The sequence below is a fragment of the Notothenia rossii genome (genome assembly GCF_949606895.1).
Source record: "Notothenia rossii genome assembly, chromosome: 11".
Lineage (NCBI taxonomy): Eukaryota > Metazoa > Chordata > Actinopteri > Perciformes > Nototheniidae > Notothenia > Notothenia rossii.
Window position 1 is genome coordinate 9581876 of NC_136910.1, and position 6892 is coordinate 9588767.

The following is a 6892-nucleotide window of genomic DNA, read 5'->3' on the forward strand; positions in this document are numbered from 1 at the left end:
CCTTTTCATCCTTCTTTTAAAAATAATCTGACAGGCCTGGGTTGCGTTCCAATAGTCCATTTAGCTTAGGAACCTTCCTAACCAAGTGAAATGACCCGGAAGTACGTCAGTGGCAGCCATGTTAAGTGCCGTTCCAATTCTCCAAATGAAAGGAAAGGAGGTTTCAAACTTCCTTTATAACCTCCTTTAGCTTAGGAACCACTGGACCTCCCTTGACGAAAGGAGAGGAGAAAATGCTGCTCCACAATGCATTGCAGCCGCAGCATTTGCCGTCACTAAACAGTCGGCCGTTCAAGGAAACAACCAATTATGACCGAGAAATTATATCATGAACGTTACGGTGCTTATTAAGCATTTTAAAACGTATGTGGTAAGTTGCCAAAGTGCTTTGTTCTGAACGCTCATCAGTATTATAATCAAAAAGAGAAATATGAATGTTAGTTTTTACTGAAATGATCAAATAAAGTCAACATTTCAGTCTTTACTGAGCTGTGTGGAGTTTGTTCAACTTTTAAAAGATGTTTGAATAGTGATATACACAATGATAGATGTTAAGGACTAATGTTTATAATAAATACATTTGTATTGATTTTAAGATCTTTTCATAGTTCATACAATCATACGTATTGGGATTGTTTGTATTAATGTGGACCGGAGGGAGAGGGAGATGAGCATAAGTTTCACTTTCCTTTTTTATTTAAATTCCAACTTTGGTCATGAAGAATATTCTCTGTTGTCCACATTCATAAAGCATAAAACAACAGCATCAGAGCACGGTGCAGAGTCTCTAGATGAGTTTACAGTAGTCCCTCCTTCTTATTATACATCCATGTTGTAGTCCGCTATAGAAAACTGTAGTTTCCATAGTTTCCCCACAGCAGCAGACGCACATTCATGACGTCCGCTGGCGCATCATAAACATGTCGGATAGTGAAAGTGCATTCGGATTCTCTAAAGTACAGCGGTCTCTTCTCCTAAGTCCTTTTGAATTCTCCTATCCACTATCCCTTAACCCCGTGACGTTTCACTCAAAGGTCAAGGAATAGGAGATAGGGTTAGAATTTAGGAGCTAATTTTTGGATTATCGGAACGCAACCATGGTCTTTGTTGCTATATTCGTAGAGGGATTTCCACACATGTCCACACACACACAAGAGATGTATGATCACCACAATATGCTAGAAAATAACAAAGAAGAATTGCTCAGCCAGTCCCACGCTGATGAGTGAATGAGCTCCAGCTGCTGCTCAGGTGAAGTTAAGTGAAAAGTGAGTGGGCTCTTCAAATCAGCCATGAGCCATGAGTCAAGGGAAAACAAAGTTCTTATTTATTGGTTGGAACTTGGCAATAAAAAGGAGGAAAAAATAAATTGAGTGTATCGTTGAATCAACACAGACGGAGTCAGGGCTTTGTGTCCGGTAAGTATGAACCTGTTGATAACTAAATATTGAAGAACGTTCATCTTTTTTTAAGGCTGTGATGCCTCTCATTATTAACATGACCTGTTGAGATGGTTTAAATTAATAAGCTACCACCAAAGGGGGTTTCTCTCCCAAACACTCCCCCCGCTGCCCGAAACGTCTCCATTGGACCCCTTTGTTTATTTCCTTAACATAATGACATCACTAACACCCACACTTCTATTGGCTAGCACTCCAACCATTTTTAAAGGACGGGACATTTCTAATCGGTTGACCAATTACAACAGAGCCGGCCAGCTAACCAACTGAGCTCTGGTTTCAGACAGAGGGTTAAAAGAGGAGTATGAGAAAAATTAAGAGCTTATTGATAGGGTATTGATATTATTGATCGCTAATATTCCAATTCGTATTTGGTTCGGACTTTCCTGAAAAGAGACACACACAAAAAAAGATTTGATTAAAAATCTACACCACATTATTTGTACATAGAGGGGCACTTTCCCCAAGCTTCTAAACCAGCGGTTTTCAAAGTGTGAGGCATGCCTCCCCTTGGGGGCGCCAGAGAGCTTCAGGGGAGGCGCAGCGTGAGACACAAAAGAACGAGAAAAAGACGAGTAAAGTGACACTTGCCCACTTGTGGCTGTCTGTGGAGACCGAGTTCCCCCACCTCGCCAAAAAGGCTGTAAAAGTGCTCATTCCCTTCACCTCCACCTACCTGTGTAAGTGCAGGTTTTCCGCATTGACTTTGATCAAAAGCAAGTACCGGTAAAGGCTGCAGCCAGAGTATGATCTGCGTTTATTCCTGTGTGCATCAAAGACGCAGACTCATTGTTCCCACTAAAGTAGGGTTGAGTGTAATAAGTAGTCAAAGTTGACGTTCAGTGTGTTGCCGGGAGCATATAAGGATTTATCCACCATGTTGAAAATGTTAAAAAAAATATGTCTTGAGAACACGGCGTGAGAAATATACGGGTCGTGCTGCAGCTAGATGTGCCTGTCCTCTGTAAGAAGGTATAGGCGACTGACATGCAAGGAAGAACGGCTGTCCACAGGCTGTTCCAACTTTAACAACTGTATTAACTTCCAGGGTAGTGAATTGAACATGCAATTGTAATTGGGTGTGTGGTATATTTTCATGCACGGACACGCATGTTCCACAACACACAAACTGAACAACACTCAATTGTTCTAATAACAAGTGCACGTTACTGATGCAATATGGTTGAGACCATTCGGGCTTATTCTAGAGGGGTGCAAGGAATAGTCCAAGTAGTGGGGGAGTTTTATACAATATGTTTAAAACATAAAAATAAAAAGGTTTAAAAAAGTTATTGTTTAATTTTTTAAGGAGGTGACGCTACTCAGCCAATCAAATCGGTGCAGTCAGCACGATAGATTCAAACACACACACAGAGACGAGACAAGAGGAGAGAAACAGTCGGAGTAATTTCAAATGGCGGAAGTTAGACAGCAAAAACAGCATTTAATTACATGTTCTCTTACTGGACCTCTTTGAAATGCAATTGAATACCCCTGCATTATAGCAACAACAACAATAATAATAATAATAATAATAATAATAATAATAACAGCAATAATAATTGGGAGGGGGGGCGCGGCTGTTCTTGTGTTCTCTGAGGGGAGGCTCACCTACCCACACTTTGAAAACCCCTGTTCTAAACCATTACGAGTCATAGTGCTGTTACAAAATAAATACAACAGATGCACAGAGGTTGTTTAACACACACCCAGCAACATTAAATAATTACATGATATTATAAAGTAAAATAAAAAGTACTTACCAGAGTTTTTCAAGATCAGATCCAGGTCAAGAAAACGCATAGAGGAAATATGGTGCTGGCTCATTAGCCCTCTCACTCTTCTTAGAATGATCCTGTGCATTTTTACAGTTGAACTCCTATCCCCTTATAAACCATGAAGCATTAACCAAGTTAGATCCTAAGAAACCGGCTGGCCCGGACAACGTAGAACCTTTCTTTTTAAAGATAGCTGCAGATTTTATTGCTCTTCCTCTCACTACTCTTTTTAACCTCTCGCTCAACACAAATGCAATTCCAAAAGTATGGAAGTCAGCTTATGTCTTGCCTTTGCTAAAAGGAGGGGAGGCAACTATTTTAAATAATTATAGGCCCATCTCTAAATTGTCAGTTCTGGCGAAGGTGCTCGAATGCCTAGTGAGTGAACAAGTAAAGGAGTTTTTATGTAAAAATGATATCCTGTCTAGACATCGGTCAGGCTTCAGAAAGCAACATAGCACCATCACTGCAACAATTAAAGTGGTGAATGACATTACGAGTATTTTAGATAATAAGCAGAGTTGTGCAGCTCTATTTATTGACCTTTCCAAAGCGTTTGACACCGTTGATCATCGCATTTTGAAGCAGAGGCTGGTCAGTATTGGCATATCCAGCCATGCAGTGGGGTGTTTTGTGAACTACCTCTCTGAAAGGTCCCAATGTGATCATTTTGATGGGCTGTCTTCTGAGTGGTTGAACATCATTGCTAATGGTGTTCCTCAAGGTTCTGTTTTAGGTCCACTTTTATTCTCCATATATATCAACAGTTTAGGTGAAAATTTGAATGAAGCTACTTTAAATTTGTATGCGGATGATACCGTTATGTACTGTGCAGGTCCCTCCATTAAGGAGGCTCGTGTTAAATTACAGGCTGTTTTTAACATTATTCAGACTCAGCTCTCTGAGCTTAAGCTTCTTTTAAATGTTGATAAAATCAAGGTAATGCTATTTTCAAAAGCTAAAAAGACACCAGAGCCTGTTTTAGATATTTTTACTATGCAAGGAAAAGTACTTGAATTGGTTACCTGTTACAAATACCTCGGTATCTGGCTTGATGATTGTCTTACTTTTAAACGTCATGTCAATAACCTGCTTAAAAAGCTGAGGGTTAGGCTAGGTTTCTTTTTCCGAAACAAGTCCTGTTTCTCTTTTGAAGCCAGGAAAAGGCTAGTCACTGTGACCTTTTTACCTGTGATTTGTTGTATATGAATGCACCTGCCCATTGCCTGAACAAGTTAGATGCCGCCTATCACAGCGCACTGAGACTTGTCACAAATTGTAAAGCACTTACTCATCACTGTACCCTGTATGCCAAGGCAGGTTTGGCATCACCTCTGTAAAGAGGCTCAGTCATTGGTACACTTTTATTTATAAAGCTTTGTTGGGTAAACTCCTGTATTATATCTGCTCTCTGATAACACAGAGAGTTGCAAGCAGCTATTCTCTGAGATCTCATGATGTAGTATTGTTAGATGTGCCAAGAGGACTGTCTGAGGTAAGACAGCTTTTATGTGCGCAGCTCCACTTGCTTGGAACAATCTTCAGCAAGAATTGAAACTGAGCAATCTCATTCCTTTGGATGTTTTTAAAGCTAGGCTAAATGAAATGCTTGTAGATACTATGGGCACTTGTAAATGTCTATAACTATGTAAATACATCCTGTAAATATAATGTATGATGTCCTTTATTGTTTTATGTTTCATGTGGAACCTATATGCTGCAGGTCTCCCTTGAAAAAGAGATTATGATCTCAAGGGACCAATCTCGTTAAATAAAGGTTTGAAATGAAAATGAAAACCAAAATAACAATAGGCCTTAATTAACACTAATCATTTTAAAAACCTTAAATCTAATTTAGAGAGGACAACTAAAGGGTAAGGTGACTGTTTGAAACTAATTCCACCCCCTGTCTACTGGCATCACAGCAAAAACAGAGAAATGGCAGGAAGGGGGGAGACAGTCTCCCACAACTTTACAGACACTGTGTTTTAGAGAGGACAATACAAGTGTAAGGTGACTGTTTTTAAATTCCATCTCCCCTCTGTCTACTAACAAGATGGCAGGAATGGGGGTAGGAGGGGGTAGGGTCAGGCACACACACACACACACACACACACACACACACACACACACACACACACACACACACACACACACACACACACACACACACACACACACACACACACACACACACACACACACACACACACACACACACACACACACACACACACACACACACACACACACACACACACACACACACAGTGTGAGATTCCAGCCCTTTATAAACAAGTAATTACATATTAGTTATCAGTCCCCCAAAACTTAAAAAGAGCATCCTTAGTTAACACCAATCATTTAAAAAAAAACTAAATCTATTTTAGAGAGGACAATACAAGTTTTAGGTACCTTTTTTAAAGCTAACTCCAACCCCTCTATATTCTGATATCACAGCTAAAACAGAGAGATGGCAGGAGGCGGGGGGAGACAGGCTCATGCAGTCTCACACACACACACCTTCACAGACACTATGTTTTAGAGAGGACAATACAAGTGTAAGGTGACTGTTTTTAAATTCCATTTCCCCTCTGTACTGACAAGATGGCAGGAATGGGGGGAGGAGGGGGTAGGGACAGGCTCACACAGTCACACACACACCTTCACAGACACTGTGTGTGTGAGACTCCAGCCCTTTATAAACTAAAGTAATTAAACATTAGTTAAGAGTCTCACGGAACTTAAAAAGTAATGTTAGTCAAGTCAAGTTATCAAAAAATTCATTGTTTCATCGAAACAGAGTTAAAATCACAAACTTTCCATTTATAGAGTTTGATTCTTTAAGAAAACTCAATTCATTAAAAATTAGTGAATATTTTACCAAGTTATAAAGTTTTGCATCCATCAAAGTGTAACTATAAGTATCTTTGTAGGAGAAAAAACAAAAATAATTTAAGTTATTGCCAGAAAACTCGATTGTCTTAAAATCCCCAAGTGCCATTAAGAGTCAGTCTTTTAAGAAAATACATTTTGTTACAAAGTACTTCATATTATACCCTTTTGTTAAGTGTTGCATACATCAAAGTGTATCTAAAAGTATCTTGGTTGCAGAAAATAACTAAAACGTCGCTTTAACACTGCAGGGTTCATACGTTTCTCCATTCTTCAGATTGTAGAAATGCAGTTCATTCGCCATATACTGTAGTTGACTCCATTTTTTATGAAGAGCCTCAGACGGAGGTGTTTTCCAAAAGGAAGGAGGAAGGTAGGGTTAGGGTTACAAAGGGGGTCGCAAAGGGTCATTAGCCAAACAAAGGGGGTCATAACGGGGTGATTAGCATACAAAGGGGGTCATAACGGGGTCATTAGCATACAAAGGGGGTCATAACGGGGTGATTAGCATACAAAGGGGGTCATAACGGGGTCATTAGCATACAAAGGGGGTCATAACGGGGTCATTAGCATACCATGGGGTCATTAGCATACAATGGGGTCACAGCACCTGTCACTTTTTATGCATGTGATTGATGCTAAAGTCTGTCTTAATCCAACATATACAGAGGACTTATTTTACTTCTTAAGGTGTCCGTTTTCAGGACAACATCAGCAATGAGCCATGTGTCAAGGGAAAACAAAGTTCTTATTTATTGG